Below are 18,583 nucleotides of genomic sequence, written 5' to 3'. Positions count from 1 at the left end.
CGACGATATTTCTTTTAAAATGTTAGGCATATAGGCCTAGAACATTGAAATTTAAAATGTCTCCCGCTTCGTATATAAACAAAATACTCTCAAGCGACGTGTGCGTGCAGAGGGAGAGAGAGAAACAAAGAAATGCAGGGAGGTCTATTAGATGGACGCCCGGTTGGCTACCCTGCGCGGCAGAAATGGGATGTTGGATTTAAAAACAAAGAAGAAAATAGTTCTCGTTACGGTTGCCTGTGCGCAGATGGCAATTCCGCACGCACCTGAGTGCACGAGTTGTGGCCTGCACGCGTAATTATCAGAGTATTTGTGATTATAGTGTCTACGTATACGCTGACGATTTGCTCTACAAATGGTTCATGTGTATACAGGTGGTTCCTCTCATAATCAAAGCTCTATACGTCTTCGTTCTCTGTACCAGCACACCGAGAGCTTATCACTTACGATCTTCCGGAAACTTGATGCATGGACAGGTGGTTGCAGCGACTCGGTGGGAAAGGATAGTTCATTCTGATGCTGCGCGCGGAATGAAACTACCAGGCGAATGTACTAGTACGAACACTTGGACGGGAAGTTTGAAGTTCATGGCCAGCGCGACAAGATGTGCACATCAGGGGTAAGACGTAAGGTGGATGACAGAGAGAACTGTAAAAATAACTTGCGGAACAAAGACAGCCTTGGCAATGCGACGACGAAGAGGGAGACTCGATAAACCGGATTCTGAGGAGGGCTTGATAAGTGGAATGGATAGATATATTGCTGCGCACGCGGTTCCTAACTGTTTCTGAAATTGGTCAGAATCGGGAATAATTCATTACGTTGTTAACGAATTGTTACCAACTAACGCAGTTGTCAGCTCTGTTGTCTGTATACCGCGGGCTCTTTTATGTGTGCTAACCTCTATCTAAATATCCAACCTTGCCTGCACAAATGCTCATTACCATATATTTCCCTAACTGCTAGTCACGTGTGCTTTCCTGGCATGCTGCATGATATATGGTATACGTGCCCCGAAGAAGTACAGATTATGTACGGCTTCATTTTTGCCTTCAAGAGGTCGCTCCAGCAGAATGGGCAAAATATTATGTTCTGAGCTATGGCGGCACATTCGTTTTCTAAAGGACAAGCTCGGTGTATGAATTAATTATTCAATGCTTCTAGAACGCCGGGTGAGATATAGATCAGTGCGCGCTCCGCACGGCAGATGCATGCATGCTCAAGCTTCGCTCTAACCAGTTTCATTACAACTTATACAACGACCGGCCGCAAGTGCCGTTGACAATTCCAGGCATCAGAAACAAAGCCGGAGCGCCTTTACAATATTTGAAACAAGCAACTTTGGAACACATTCACAACGTGCACAGGTTCCTGCAACATGTCTACACGGATGGTTCGGTGAAACTCAACAGCTCTGCTGCTGCAGTCTTCATCCCCGCAAAATCTAAAGAAATCAAATTGAAAACTTCATGTGTGACCACATCGACGGGTGCAGAACTCGCGGCACTCCGTGCTACACTTGATTTCATTAAGCAGGAACCACGGCAACAATGGACTGTCTTTAGTGACTCGAAGGCAGGCCCTCTGTGCACACAAAGCGCAATGCGCCACGGACCCAATGAGCAGCTGGCCTCAGAAATTCGACACATATATCATCACAGCCATGACAAGGGACACAATATAATCTTTCAGTAGCTTCCAGGACATTGTAAAATCAGTGGGAACGACCACGCCGACGAGGCCGCCCGATCTGCGCATGAAAGTGGTCAGCGTGTCTTGATTCCGCTTTCGCGAACAGACGCTGCGGCTGGGCTGCGATTGATGTGCCGTGATTGTACTTCGCCCCTGTGGGACTCTAACGCTTTCACCTTGTGTCGTTTGCGTTCGTTATCTCCGGACATACGGATGCACCTCCCGCCTGGGTTACCACGACGTGAACAGACCATGCTGTACCGTCTGTGGCTAGGCGTTGCCTTTACGAACTCATATGCTTTCCTTATTTGAATGGCCAATAGCCCCACGTGCGACACATGCAACAGCGAAGAGACACTCGCACATATCTGTGTCTGCCCGCGATATAGTGCCCAGAGACAAGTGAGGTGCAGAGTACTGGACCAGTTGGACAATCGTCCACTATCAGAACTGAGAGCTTTAGGTCAGTGCTCTGAAAGAACATCCGCGTTGAAGGCCTTACTCGCGTTATTAAGGTTCCCGCGGTCTACGAGGCTTCACGATAGACTTTAAGAATGCCGCCCCCTACCGCTCTATAGTGTAGGCGCTTTGTTCGTGCTCGTCTCTCTTTCTTTCTATCTCCCCCTTCCACTCTCTTTCTCTTTTTATCACCGTAAACCCTTCCCCCCGTGCAGGGTAGCCAACCGGAACTACCTCTGGTTAACCTTCCTGTCCCTCTCTCTCTCTCTCTCTCTCTCTCTCTCTTTCTACAACGAGCCAACTCCCCGCAGTAAGGTTTCCGCTTTACGGTTCATATGTATATATGTTGTATAGTTCTATAGTAAGCCCCGCCTTCGATGGGCAATTCTCAGTGGCTTTGCAAGCTGCGTATAAGGGAACTCAGCCTAGATATAAGTAAACAGCACATTAAGGCGTGAAATATATTAATTTCGAGGCAAGGTCAAAAATAGAACCTGGCTTCTGCACAATTAAGGCAGCATCCCGGCCACGGCAGCCGCATTACGATGGGGGCGAAATGCGAAAACACCCGTGTACTTAGATTTAGGTGCACGTTAAAGAACCCCAGGTGGTCAAAATTTCCGGAGTCCTTCGCTACGGCGTGCCTCATAATCAGAAAGTGGTTTTGGCACGTAAAACCCCATAATTTAATTTAATTTAATTAAGACAGCGTGCCTCACAGATAATTAACCAGCTGCGTATTATTAAAAAAAAAAAAACTTTTATCGCTTTATTTTAGTAATGCTGTGAATGAAACAGCAAAACTGAAAAGAAAGGAAAAACACAATAACAGCAGTACCGCACACACGCAAGCAGCGAAGGAGTACAAGGAACAGGAAGAACCAAGTTACAAATTTCACAGGGTTTACCTCTTCCCGTTGTTTCCTTGTGCCAGAGAGAGACAAAGAAGCAAAGACACAAGAACGTCTGAATCCACAAGCACGAAGATCAGACAAATCCATGTACTTCCCATCATTCCCGTGGTGGCTCAACGATCGCGCAGGAATTTCCTCAATAGTACATTGTAGCAAACTCTATGGTCAGAGAAGGACGAGTCACCGAATGCGATTGCTCCACGAGACATGAACTGAGAGTTCGGAGGCCTTGATTTGCTGTCGCCGCTATATAACTTCTAAAGCGCGCTATACGGCTCTGGCGACACAATGCGCCGTGTGTATATGCGCGACAAAAACCGGCCAAGATGACTCACGCGGCAGAAACAAAGGCACAAGCTCATGGACCGTCGAGCGATTCGTTCTTTTTTTCTTTCACGTGCGCTTGCGCTGATCTGTATATAAGGCTTACAGGCTCTCAGCCCTGCAGCGCTATCGTTTCTTCCATTTCTTTGCCCTTTCTTCTCAGGCGTGGACTCACGAAAGAGCGGCGGCGGCGGCCTGGTCACAAGCGGTCAAAGCTCGAGCGCGTGGCCATCGCGTGCCCGTGTCGCGCCAACGGCGCGGTTGTTGAATGAACCGGACCCCTTCCGTTCCCGGAGCTCTGATCGATGGCCGAGATTAGAGCCCGGCTTTGCGCCGAGGAGAGGACGTATACCGCCGCCGTCCCACTGCCCTCACACTGTTTGGAGGATGTTGCGCGGCCAACGAAACACCTGGAACGTATATGCACGGTTCGTCAGCGCCACAACCAACGCCTCCTATAGATAGCAGGCCTGTGCGCTGTGCTTTATGACGTCATGCTAGTCTGTCCGAAATTTCCGTTGACAAGCTCGGCTCGACGAAAGCGGGGTCGTCAAAATCACCGCTGATTGCTCGGGAGCGTACTTCGTTGGATTCTATGGCAGTCGGGCAAGGTAGCCTGACGTCACGGATCGAAGTGCTCCGGCCTTTTGCTATCTACGAGGCGTTGCCAGAACACGCTGGTCACCAGAACCACGGCGGCTTAATGAAACTATATAAGGTTACATTCGATCGGGAGTGGCTGTTCCGGAACTATATACATCGTATCGGATTGAATGTAAAGCCGTTTTGTTTGTGACCGCATGTATATACATTCACGTCCGACGTGCACCTCTGTAGAGCAAGGACGGGATGGCGTGAAAAACGTTGGTGGCTCCGTTACTCCGTTGGTCGCGCGCAGAACCCAGGCCTGTATGCATCAACGGATTTCACGCACTTTATCTGCTTAAGAACTAACTGTTGGGTTAGTTAATAGAAAGATTTAGCGTGCATGGCATTATGCGCCACAAGGTGGCTGCACCGTGCTAGCCGCTGGCGCTCGCGCCTCCACTAATCCGACAAAACGCCCAGTCCGCCTCCGTTTATCTAAACTATCTAATCTTGCATAATTGCGGAGGGGAATTAGTGCTAATGAACTAATTAGCACTAATTCAGGCACACGTTAAAGAACCCCAAGTGGTCAAAATTAATGTGGAGTCCCTCACTACGTCTAGCCTCATAATTAGGCAGCGGTTTTGGCATGTTGAACGCCAGAACTTAATTCTTTCTGTCGCATAAGTGAACCATAATAAAGGGTGTGTCAGCGATCACTTTCAAATTTTCTTTTTTTAATTTGCCTGTGGCACTTAGCACGATTCTAGTCCATGAGCTAGTCTACTCGAAGAGGCGAACATTACTTGCAAAAAAAAATTGGAATTGATAATCCATTGTTCATAATCCAAAAATTCACTAATTAAGTTTCAACCAACTACCTTATGGCACATACTGCAATTTGCAAACGTAGAGGGTAGACTCTTTGTCTTCAATTTCATCGGAAAGAGGAGGTAAAGTTCCACCTTCTCGTTCAGAAAACGAAGCCTCTCCAGAAGCGTCTCTTCTGAGTTTCGACATGTGCGGTTGAAGCATTCTGTGGCCTCACTGTGTGTTTCGTCGATATCGTTCCACATATGAAGCCTTTGCTCTGACAAAACTTCTCGGTGCGCCCTAATAATTATGAGCTTAGCTAACGGCTGGCGGTGGTCGGATTGGGGTAGTGGGTGGAGATAACTCTGCTCTGCCCGGCGACGAATCCCTGCGTGGGCTCTTCGTCGGTCGGTATACGAGGGGTTTAGACTCCATTTCGTGGAGACTCGTGAGGGGAGCACCCGGTAAGAGCGATCGATGAACACAAACATGGCGGTTTCGTGGAAGAAAAATCATGAGGATGATGATGATTGTGATGATGATGATGATGATGCGATGACAGTGGGAGCTCCAGGAAGAAAACACACGGCTGTTATTTGCAATTCTACAGCACCGAGAGCCCAACGTCGCCTGAGTACTGAGATTGTCAGGGAAGCCGCGCCCCACTGAGCTTCGCGTCCCCGAATTCCCGCATTTCATGAGATCCACCATTTATTTCTGAAGCTATATTCTACATTAACAAAGATAAGTGAAGACCATGCTATTTTCCACAGTAATTGCTGGCTGCGCCTTCACCTCCCCGTGCATAAGTTTCCATCCTTTCGCATTTAAGCCTATAGAGTGACTGCTGCAGCATTAAGTGCAGGATATATCGACCGAGCCATGAAGAAAAGGACGTCTTGCGATAACATTGACGCCCCGGGCAGGTTCATCAATAATATATTGTTGTAGGTCCTCTGAGATTGGCGGCATATGTGCGCGGCTGCGTGGCTGATGCAAGGCGCACTTTGATCGCCCAAGCGTAACCGGCGAATGGCTGCTCGAGTACATCGTAGAGGGCGCCACCGGCGGCACCCTGGCTGGCTCTCTGGGCCATTTGTGCCGCCGAGCGTGGCATTAAATTTCGCTTCAGATCGACAAGCTTGAAGGCTTCCTAAACTTTTCACTTCTGGGCAGGTTTTCGTGCTTTTTTTTCGTAGTAACGCTTAACGTAGCGCGTGTTTACACGACGCTGAACAATGCTTGAAAATTGGCCACAGCTAGCAATGTCCCTTGCGAAACATTTGGCGGCTAGACGGTTGTTTCTCGATCGGCACAGTCTATACTAACAGCGAACCGCTGGACTCGGCATTAACCGTAGCATCAGCGAGGACGTTGTTTAACAAACTGAAAGCTGTTCTTAATAAAGGAGTGTACCGATACAGAAACTGCTTGATTTTCGGCTTTTATGTTTTGGTGAGTAGCCTTATACCCGATAACCACGGTACGAAGCCGAAAACGCCCGAACGTGACGAGTATAGGAAGGAAAAAGTGGAGAAGGAAGGCAGGGAGGTTAACCAGTTTAGCTTAACCGGTTTGCTACCCTACACATGGGAGCGGGATGGGGGGGATGAAATACGGGGAGAAGAGATGGAGAGCACATAACACGGCACACACATCGTTGGTTACAGTCTGTCACTCTTGCGCGGTATGTGACATCACTGTCACAGCCACTTGTCCAAGCCCGTCTCCTTCATAAACCGAAGTAGACCCTTCGTCGCCTTCACCTGCGATTAACGATAAGATCGCAGGGATCGAAGTGCTGCGTCAGTTGCGCCATCTTCCGCAAGAACACTAACTTCGAATGAAGTTGCTGAATTTTGCGGGATGTTCGGGTTCGGTGACAACCACACAGCCATGGGTTGGCTAGCATTTAGCCCTATAGAAACCAGCCTAAAGCAATCCGTTTCAGCACCGGTGTCTTTGGAGTGTGTGTGGTTGGTGGCGCATTGAGGGGGGGGGGGGGGGGGGGGGTTAACAAGTGTCCGCAGGAAAAATAAAAATCGTTTCTATTATACAATGCATTCCGAATGTTTTATGTAAGCCTTACATGCAATGTGTGGACGAGCTAAAACTGATTTGAACTGACGCTCTAGTTATGGGGCAGTAGGGTAAGAAAGCCGCGCTCTCAGTTGAATAAATAAGTAGTACGGTCGGTCGTTATATATATTATCGCTTGCTTGTACGCCCGATTGGTAAATCTGCGTCATTTAATGGCGAGAATCATATGTGTAACATTAAAATATATTTCGCGCCTGCTCCACGTCCGGTTACCGGGATGGTATAGTGCGGCACGCTGACAAATGTGCTGCTTGCTTTCGTGAAACTTCTTGACCAGAATGTTTGCGGATTCGAGGAGAACTCTGACCACTTATTGTGCCACTGTCCTCAATTTGAAGCACAAAGGCAATCTATGTCTAACGCATTCAGGAAACTAGATAATCGTCCTCTGAGTGAACAGCCACTGCTAGAAAACCGTCCCCACCGATCATCGGCTCAGAAGGCAGTGAAGGCACTTTTGCGCTTTCTGAGAACGCCTGGTTTTTACGAGCGGGTTTGACTCTAATCTTTATACCCCACTCTTCTCTCTCCCTTCTTTGTCTTCCCCTTCTCCCTCCCCCAGCTTAGGGTAGCCAACCGGACTCTTGACTGGTCAGCATCCCTGCCTTCCTTACATCCCTCTCTCTCTCTCTATTGACCAGAAATATCCAATGACAACCGTAATCGTCACTCGAATGTGCACTCCAGGTACTCTATATTCTTCACAACCACACCATACAAGATCTAACTTTTGCAGTCGCAAACCGAGGATGTAAAGTTTCGGTATTAGACTATATACCGTAGCGGCCGAATGGCGGTCGTAAATGGTCGGAGAATACGCGAACGACAGAAATTATGTTCGCGACAATGGTATTCACGACGCGACTTGCACATATCGAGTCCGAAAGCTTTAAGAAACCATTATTTGGCATTCAAAATATTGATCGCCGCCTTACATTGGCTTTACGGGCAGCCCTAATAATCGAGCTTGCGCAAAATATTGGTCCGCGATGCTGATCGGAAAGCCACTGAACACTTATTTTTCCTTTATTTCTTTCATAAATGTCAGAGCTTCTTTTGTATTTCTTGTCGTCGAGTTGTGTTGGCAAACGTGCAATGACCAACAAAGTAACTTCGCATTTATTCTGTGGTACTCTGCTGTGCCAACTGAATGTCACCAAGAATGAAATAGCTGACGGCACTACACGAACGGCGTTCACCGTATGTTGATGGGTGTTGTTCATGGTTGTCGCAGTAAGTATTCCTTGTTCATTGTGAACGACTACGTCTAATTAGCTAACTAACTTTCCTAATTGACGAGATGTTAGTGAAGAAGTCGTGGAGGATGTTCAAACATGAGCGATAACTGGATTTAAAGCAACCTACGATTTGCATTATCCGATATCCTTATCCAATAAGTCAGGTAATTAATGTTAGCTAAGTAAAGTTAAATATCATTTGCTTGTCCACAGCCTAAAAAAGAAAGAAAAAAGTCTTGACAAGCATTACAAAAAAAAAAAAAAAGAGCCTATCAGCATATAATTGGCGGTGCTGCTTGAGTAAATCCCTCGGCTATTTCTTTTTTTTTTCTTGGCCACATTTAGTTGGCACGTCCGGTATGTGACTTAATGGTGGTTTCTGAGGAACGCATATATGTTTCCTTTGTCGGGTGCATGCCATTTTGTTTTCCGTTAGTGCACTTTCCTCCTCCTTGCGGGCTACCGTAGAACTGATTCGCCTTAACCTAATAGCGTTCTGCAATATTCCAATGAAGAACATCTTTTCTTGATTTGTCCGTAATAAACTCATGTTGAGCCGTACCTAGCATGCTCCAAAACGTGTAGCTTCTGTTCCAAGCGTGCTCCAATGTGCCAAATTTTCGGCCCCCAGAGCTGCTCCAAAACTCCCTTGGCCTCTTCCATCTCTGAGATCGTCAGTTGTGTCCAGTCCTGACCCTGCTTCAAAACCGAACTCCAAACGGTGGCCATCGCAGCGGACGTGACCACGTGAACGTGTAACCACGTAACCACGTGTAATTTTGTTGTTTTCCGTGTGATGGGGCCAGTCAAGCTGTTAAATGCAGCTTTTTTCCCATCACACCTAACCACGTCCATGTGCACTTTTATGTACCTGCCATGTGGCTGAATAAATTCAAACTCAAACTCAAACTAATCAACAACTACCCACGTGGTCTCACAAACAGCAGACGCGAGGGAGCGCGTCAGCTCAGTTGCCGGTTGCACAATTCATCGCTTGTCACGAGAGGTGCAGTTCAGACACCGCTCTTTTCTATCTAGTGGCCGTTTGTGTTGCGCAAAGGACAGGTTGTAGGACATGTTTTTTTGCCGCAAGTTAAAACACACACAAAAGGAAGACACATAGAAGACAACATAGAAGACAATGTTTTGCACCTTTTGCATGTGTTTTAACTTGCGGCAAGAAACGTGTCTTTTAGCAAGCACCAACTAGGCCAACAAGCAGTTCTGCTGCACAAGTTGTAGGAGCCGATGTTTGGGACTCTGGCAACTGGGCTAGAAGCTGACGCGTACGAAATGGTGAAAGTTCCTTCCGTTTTCGGTTGACGTGAGAGGGAACCACGGAAAGAAATTGTAGAGCATATTTTGTTACAGCATGTCGCAGTAACTGTTCAGAGCTGAATGAGGGCTTATATAGTGATCCTAGCTGCCCGAGGATGGTCAGGCCTGCTCCAGGTCATTAAAGTCTTCATGCCATTGGGCGAACTTCCGACGTTAAGGAAACGCTTTTCCTTTTGACCTTGCATCCTAAACAAGCTTTATTTACGAAGCCAATACAGGCGAGGTTAATGGGAGGATCGAGGTATGAGTCCATATGAAACACGAAAGAATGCCGTACAAGCGAGAGCACATTTCAGCACCAACAGTCAGAACACATTCTCAAGCATCGCAAAACGGCTTGTGCAAGCATGTCAAAAGCACCGTAAGAACGTTACTATGCCCACTGAGCACTTGAACATCTTTATGGGTGTATAAAGGGGGTTGGTTGTCTCATTGCTAAACCCCTCACGTATTAGTGCATAAGATTCAATCGTTGGTTAAAAATAAAGAAAAGAAATCAAGAAGTTTTCTTGTTTACCGGCTTTTTGTGCCAAGTAAAAGTAACGTTAGCTGCGACGTACAGACGACACGCAAAGTGCATTGAATAAACGTTTGTAGCTATCACTGTAAAATTCTCGTGTTATATGCAGGGAGGTTCGCACCAGGTGGTGAGAATTGAATGAATGAGTGAATGAATGGTTTATCTCATCAACAGTTCAAGCATAAATATCCAGTGGTACAGCGGGAAGGGGTGGCGAAAAGGCAACTGAATGCCTGACAATGCGCCAATCCCCTCCCAGAGCATTAATATCCACTAATTAATATCCAGTTTTGAAATACGGCTTTTCTCATCGCACATTTTAGAGCTCGCTGTACTACGCAATATTTTTTTTTATAGCTGTAAAGGTAAGGGCATGAGACATACGTGCAACCTTGAGGGTGCAAAATTTTTCAGAGTATACGAACCGCGTGATTAAGCAACCAGAATTACCGCGGTCCATATAGCCCCGGTATTCCACGGACTCCAGAATTGGCACATGCACCTCGAATTGCGTTGTCAGCAGCAGCTGTTATAATGGCCGTTTCCTGTCGTTGTGCTCGAGGAGGTGTTAGATGCCTGTGCCGCGGTCTAATTTCACGCGTGCAGAGGGAGTGAGGGAGGCAGCAGAGGAGGATGAAAACAGAGTGCTTGTTTGTTCTTGCGCCCTGAATATGGCGCCCCTCGCATCGTGACGTGTGTCATTCTATGTCGCTCTTCAAGTCTGAAGCTTAACGTGTAACGTTGTGCAGGTGTTCATGATCACGACCTGTCAACGCAAAAACTAGACAAAATCGAAAAAAAAAAGAAGAGACGATCACAGTTTTCCGTTTTCGTCTGGTTGTTCCGCTGTCGGATCATGAACGTATTCCAGCCCTCCCTATTCGCGCTACTTGTGTATAGCTGTACTTTCCCGGTGTTTCACAGCACAGCACCGTGCATAGTTTCGTAGTGTCGTCGTTGCGTATAGTGAACTACCGGCTCCGCCAACACAAGTCGTTCAGTTGTGTTGCGAAAGCAGTCGTCTATTGTTCTCGTGTTGTGTGTAGTACACGTCAGCCTCACATCAACTTCGCACAAAAAGGGCGATATTTATCTCGCTTCGCGAGGCCGTGTGAAGCGTCACTCCGATGACGTCGGTTCTCCGGCTCCATGTTCAGCCACGCGGTGCTCCATCGCGTCCTTCGCATATACTCGCGGTCCTCCCTCGGCATGGCCGCTCGCGGGACACTTGTTACGAGACCTTGAGTGGGCTTGTTGGGCCGTCTCCGGATACTTCATCGTTACATATATAGAGAGAGGAACTCCACTTATTCCCGGCCGGCCATCGGCGATCCCATGAGATACTAAAATCAGGACGGCCGAGGAGGAAATTTCGAGTACCCCTTTTTTCCCAGCAAAAAGGGGAGGGGGGGGGGGGGTCATAAAGCCGAGGTCACACGATTATCCCGGTGGCCATCGACGCCGTGCGTCGCCGCAAGCAAGAAACGAGGACGGCGGGCCACTGAGTCACGCCGTGCCCCTGTGCTCGCGACGAGGGCCGACAGACGGCCTAGCTCCCCAACCGTGAGCCACCCCCCCCCCTTCCCCCTTCCGTTCCAATCGTGCTGACCGTCGCAAACATGCGAGCGGTCAACCAGTGCAAGCGGTGGTCCGCACGCGCGCGCTTCGCCTTTAAAATGGAACCAGCAGCGATCCCCGCAAGCGATGGCTGCTGTCGACGGGGGTGCGGCGGCAGGGGGGGGGGGGGGGGGGGGGGGTGCCATTGAGCCAAAGGCTGGCTCCGAGTTCACTTAGAGCGGCGTCCCAGATGTATGGTCCCGGAGATTGGCTCGGAAGCCGAGCCGCGACGGGAAAGGGGTCGCCGCTGCCGCCGCCGTTGCGCGGGCGACGAGCTGACCAACGGTCAGCCACAAATCATGTCTTGGCTCTCTCTCTCTCTGTTACTGCCCAAGCGCGCGCATACGTGGCCGCGGTGACGATGCCAAATATAGAGACTGGCCTTCTCACAGCGGGAAGGCCACGCCATCCCCAGGAACAAAGGGTGTATACTCCTCCGTGGCTGCTGCCGCACGGTCGTCCGGAACAGCCTCGTCCGCTCCAGACGCTTTTTGCAGGTTTGTGCTATGCGAGGGGGGGGGGGGGGGGGCATTAAGCGGCGGCCCCCGTTCAGCTGGATGAACAAACCCCGCACGCAAGTTCTCAGTCGGGCGGTTCGTTCGTCGGTTGGCTTTCCTCTCTGAGTGGCTAGTGCTCAATCCGTGTCACACACTCGTCCCCTTCAGCCGCGAAGGAAATAGAAACAACAACAAAAAAATGCCCCTAACTGCTACTCGTTTCATCGTTCTTTGTTTACATTTGATGCAGTACGTGTTATCCCGGCAGATTTTAAGATCGTGGGAAATGCTCTGTGATCTAAGCAATTTTTGGTCAATTTGCTTTAAAGGGTTACCTTCATTGTTAAGCAAAACATACACGGTGGTTTCCTGTCGTCCTTTTTGTGGGGAACTTCTCGTCGGCTGGTGCGAAACTACTGACCGCAAAGTGCGGGACGGTCCCGAGCTCTGGTTCACGCTGGCTCGGAACGCCCAGCGACTAGCCAGCGGTCAGAGCTGGTCTGGCTTCGCTGGAAGATTAAACTTTGACTACTTGTGGTCTCGGGGTGTCTTTCTTGACGGCCACAGCTGAGTCTTAAAATCCACGTTTCCATAGAGGCGCCCAATGTGAAGCCTTTCGATCATTAGCCAACGAAACGAGACAAAGTGTGTCGTAGGAGATGCTGGAATAACAGTTGATTTAACCAAAGGACGTTATCCTTAGAAAACTCGCGATCCTTTATACACAGTGCCTCAAAAATTTAAGTGTACCAGTGAGTTGTAAGAACGCCAACATTATACTAATCCACTTTAGTTAAACGAGGCGTGAAATAATTGATTAATTATAGGTCTATTATAGCTTGCTTTCGTCATTGTATAAAATATCTACCAAGATAATTTCCAATAGAATCGGGGCAATCTTAACTATCCAAGAGAACAAGCAGGCTTCAGGAAGGGGCAATCTGCAACGAATCACATCCATATCATAAATCATGTAATTGAGAAATCTGCGGAGTACAATCAACCTTTCTATATGACTTTCATAGGTAATCAAAATGCATTTGATTCAGTAGAGATACCAGCAGTCATATAGGCATTGCGTAATCAAGGAGCATGAAACATACGTGAACATATTGGCAAATATCTCTAAAGACTCCATAGCTACCTTACTTTTCCACAAGTTGAAGGAAATACCTATCAAAAAAGAGGTCAGGCAAGGAGACACAATCGCTACAATACTCCCTCCAATCTCTCAAATAGTAGGGTTGAATATTAATATGTAGAAGACTAGGTAACGTTATATAAGTAGCCGTGCAAGAGAACAATAATTCATTAGCGACCCTCAGCCACTAGAATCCGGTGCAAGAGTGCGTTTCTCTAGGTCAATTAGTCATGAGATGCCAATTTACAGAAAAATAAAGATATGTTGGAGCGCATGCGGCGGGCACTACCAAATCATGACGGGCTGTTCACCACTATTCATGGAAAAAAAAAGAAAAGCGTACGATCATTGCATTCTACTGGTATTGACACAAGGGGAAGAAACTTGGAGGTCAACAAAGAAGCTTGAGAAGAAGATAGGAACCGCGCAATGATCGATGGAGCGAAAAATGTTAGGCGCAGCATTATAAAGATATCGGTGTGGATTAGAGAGCAAACGGGGGTATACGTAGCCGATGTCGTAGTTGACATTACGAGGGAAAAAATGAAGCTGAGCAGGGCATGTAATGCGTATTTCAGATAACCAGCGGTCTACTACAGATACAGAACGCGAACCAAAGGAATGGAAACGCAACCGATGAGGACGGTAGAGAACTACGTGGTGGAATGAAATTTGCAGGCATATATATATGATGGAGCTGGCGCAGGGCAGGGGTAATTGGAGATCGCTGGGTGAGGTCTTCATTCCGTCGTGGACCTAAATAGATTAATGATGATCGTGAGGGCGATAATGACGGTATAAAAAAAGGAGGTTTCCTCAAAGCCGCGTGTACGGCAGTTAGCACTCTCCGCTTGTCCAAATAAGAACGAGTGAGCGCACATGTAAGCTTACATGTACAACGCAGGCCATGTAATGCGTAGGTTACCTATAGGTAACCGGTGTACCACTGAGTAACAGAACGGGCGCCAAGGGAAGGGAAGCGCAGTCGAGGACGTCAAAAAACTAGGATGATGAAATTATAAAATTTCCAGCCGCAAGATGGAACCAGCTATAGCGCATTGCAAGACAGGGGTAAATTTGGAGATCGCAGAGGCCTTCGTCCTGCAGTGGACATAAATATAGGCTGATGACGATGAAGCTTACATGAAAGCAACGTTCTTTCATAGCTTCTTTCGCCGATCAAATGCTCGCTCTGCACGCCGGTTTGAGGCATTTAGAGAGAGAGAGAGATTATTGTTTATTGGGGTTAATATGAGGACGACTGCGCTTATGAGTCGCGCAGAGCTCACCAGAGGTCCCCCTAGTTGTACAGGTACGTGCAGACGGCAGGGCAGAAAGGCTTTAAATTAGGCTTGGGAACTGTTTTGAAACAATTCCGGCGGTTTCCAAAAGCGTGCATGCGATAGGCACCGCCATCCAGTTCTCTCTAAGATGTGTAATTTGCTAAATGTTTGAGCAGATCTGGGGGAGAATGTTCTTGTGACTGTCCTCGTACAGGCCTTTTCTCCGAATATAGTCAGAGGTATACACTCACACCAGCGAATAATACTCGATAAATTTTGGGTTAGTCGGGGACGAAATTACTGATCATGCACTTCGCGCGGTAAAGTGGACACATCGAAGTGCTCATCCGTACGATGCATCGGTATCTGACGGGCACGAAAGTGCTGCTATAAGAGCGCAAATAAGTCAATAGGCTGACGCTGAAAGTGCTTTTTTTTATATGGAAATATTCACTTGATCCTTCGCCGAGACACGGCTTCTGTAAAAGATGTACGTTTCCAAAGCAAATCAACGTGCTCCTAAATAAAGTGTTAGAGTAAACGAAATGTAGGTATTAACCATTAGAGTAATTCAACCTGTACATTGGTCGTTAATGTCCGCATGTGTATGGGTCCGCAAGTTAAGCTATACCCGAGAGAGGAAGTCTTGAAAGCAATTTGCAATGTGAGACATTCCAGCGAGATATACACATGTGACATGAGCCATCCGACCTCGCCAGCATAGCTGCAGACAGGAGGACAAGAACATCGCTACTAAGATTTTGTCCCCTATCCGCAGTTCGAACTGCAACCAACCAACTAAAATGTGGTACGGTATGGTATACCAGCATTGGTCAGCTATAGTTTCCATATGCACAGTACAGACAAGATCGGAAGAGCGCTGGAGCAGATGGAAACGCTTTGCGGCATGCCTCTACATACATCTGGTTTAATACCAAGTAATTTGCAGCAATCAAAATGGCGAGTGACGATTTCGGAAGATGCACATGGTAACGAACTCTCTGCAAGTTGCTCCGGTCACCATCTGATCATGCGGTGGCGACACGATACATTTTGTCGGTGCATTTCACCTTAGACGCCTAATAAACTGCTCATTACAGTCTGTCGTTTTGTTTGGCGATAATCTAGGACGTGGTGCACATTCCTGTGATGACTTAATTGCTCTCAACACGGAGAATCGTCGGGTCTGTGTGGCTAAATGAGCCGAAAACTGCATATAGCTGCTCGAAATATCGATTGAACGGAACTCGCAGTATCCCCGTCAATCACTTGATACTGTCGCTGGTTATATTATATCATGAGGTCAAGCCATGGTAATGCATTTCTGTACCGGCTGGGAGGCAGGCATTGTATACATATGGTACGTCTGTTCGATTCACCTGTACCACCCGTACCAGTTCGCTATATGGGCTGCACCCTAAGTGGTGCAGCAATTGACACCCTTTCAACGGCACCGTTCGTTTCAAAAAAGGCACAAGAAAAGTGCAGGGCTGGTTCATTGTTTATTGTGCCCCCTCCTTTCTGACGGGGCCCGCTTGGCGCAGACATGCAGACGATCCGCAGCAGATGGCCGTATTGAAAACTCTCTTACGCGCGTCTGCTGTGCCTACGCAACGCGGGGTGATGTGTGCACGTCGGAAACCGATCATATTATATACCTGCAATCCGGGACGTCTCAAACTTACGCGGACGGCGCACATTAGGCGGACGTGTATACCAAAAGGCAGGCCTCGCGGTGGCATCAACATCGGCATTCGCTTCGAGTGTAACGTTGAGCCTGCACGGCTGAAGTAGAGTTGCAACATCTCTGAACTCCTCCTACCCCTCCGTGAACTGGTTCACAGAGTGACAGGCGAATCGAACGAACCTATAGACGAGTATGTATAGGTTAGGCGGTGAACTCCCAGAGCGCAAGCGTTCGACAGACTTGAACAGCGTGCTTCTAAAAGCTGTATATATAGGTACGTGTGTCTGCTCATTTCTCCACGTTCTCTCTCGGCTTGGGGAAGTCTGTCTCCGGAGAAGGCGATCTGGAGCAACCCTTCCGTTACCTGGGCCTGGGGCCCAACACCCGAAGACTCAGTGAACTGACCAAAGTGTTCTGCTCCAGCAACTGCGGTGGACTCTGCTCGTAAGCAAGGGCTACTCACGAAAGGGTACTAACAAGATAGTTTGTACCGGGTATGGTTTCGCTGCCTGCCAGGATCTGCCGCTCAAGTCGTCAATGGCTCTGGCAGGCCAGAATAAATGTACTGTTTTTAGTAGGGGCACCAAAATTATTATTATTATTATTATTATTATTATTATTATTATTATTATTATTATTATTATTATTATTATTATTATTATTATTATACATGTTGGCCCACGGATGATAAGTTTGCTATAGCACTACTGAAATTTTCTGCATAAGGAGAGCCTTCACTCGTTTATTTAACCCTACAACGCCCAACTTATCATTTTTGATGCGCCGAGTTATACACCTCGAAATATTCATTAAGCCCGGGAAAGTTAACGCAAAACATATAAAAGTGCTTTTGACACGCTTAAGGGAAGTTTCAGATATGAATAGCTCCGCAACCAAGTACGAATAGTTTATTAAATGAATAATTATTACTATGCTCATTCAACGTTAACTCAAATAACATATCATTGTTTGTACTATTGTACTCTCGGTCCATGACCAATAAACCAAGCAGACCAAGTTGTATTAATTTTTCTTTATGTGAAACTGCTTGGATGTGGGGGGGGGGGGGGGGTTCAATGTCAACTGCAATGAAATTTCTCTTTTCATAAATTTGTTGTAAATGAGTTTTATATATACCACTAAAGCAACTTTGGCAAAGCTGCATGGCTGGTAACTGTATACTTCTCTTTTCAGCAGCCTTTATAATCGGCACCTAAGCAGACGACGCTTGCACCTGGTGGTTGTCGCTGCGGAGCAGAAGTTCCAGCACGCCGCCACCGAGATTTTCCAGCGCGGCACGGGACGTGATTCCAAATCCGAGACTGCGCAACACCGGAAGTTCTGGTGCAGCAATCTGGGGACTATACGCTGAGGTCTCTTGCTTCTGATGTGCGCTCGTCTAGGTACAATACGGAGAAGGACGCGCTCTGTTCCCTTTGCCCCAAGCCGAGCTACTCGTACGCTACGCCACAGCGGATAAATACTCCGGAGTAAGTTCGCTCTTCGTTCGAGTTACGTGGTGCTGCGTCGCGCCAAAGCATTGCGTCCATGACTAAAGGGTTTTCAGTTCAAATCGCGTTTTCCATGTATATTTTTTTAAAATATTATTTTGTTTATATCATTTCCTCCTCTGTGACTGCTGCGGCGGACGTACTTTTTTCTTATGCTTCACCACCAGGCCTGACATGGAGGTTTCCTGTCAAGGGGAGCGAAGTGTCTTACGCTTCACCGTTACGGACTCTGTATTGGCCGCTATGGTAACGTTTCGACGGATGTCTAAGCGGCAATAAAATCGGGAAGGGGTTCGGGGGAGAAAGTGCGTCATGCTCGATAGTACCGACGGTGAAGCATCGGAAATGAGAACATCCAGTGCAGTAGTCACAAAGGAGGAAATGATATAAATGAAGAAATGTTTAAAAAAAGTACATCGAACTGAGCACCCCCTATAGTCATGAGCGCAATGCTTTGACGCGGCTCCTCGCAAGCCGAACGGAGAGCGAGCTTATTTCGGAGTATTCATTCGCTCTGGTCTAGTGTACGAGCAGCTCGGCTATAGGCTCAAAGGGAGGAAAGCGCGTCCTCCTCCGTACTACCTGGAGGCAAGGGCACATTAGAAACATGAGGCCCGAGCAAGCAATTTTCTGCACCGAAACTTCCGTTGTTGCGCAGTCTCGGATCTGGAATCATTCCCGAGGGCACTTCCTTATTTCCAAGGTCATGCCGAGGAGCCGCGCGCTCTAGGTAGTGCGTCAATTCAGGCGATGGGTAATGGCAGCGCTTTCTTTTTCTCCAGTTTAGACTAAAATCAGGAATCTTTCGAACTTATCTGACGCTTACGCTCGTACTTCAAACGTCAAATTTTGCACGAAGAC

The sequence above is a fragment of the Dermacentor andersoni genome, chromosome 7 (genome assembly GCF_023375885.2).
Source record: "Dermacentor andersoni chromosome 7, qqDerAnde1_hic_scaffold, whole genome shotgun sequence".
Lineage (NCBI taxonomy): Eukaryota > Metazoa > Arthropoda > Arachnida > Ixodida > Ixodidae > Dermacentor > Dermacentor andersoni.
The sequence above is the reverse complement of the archived record's forward strand: the minus strand, read 5'-3'. Positions refer to the sequence as shown.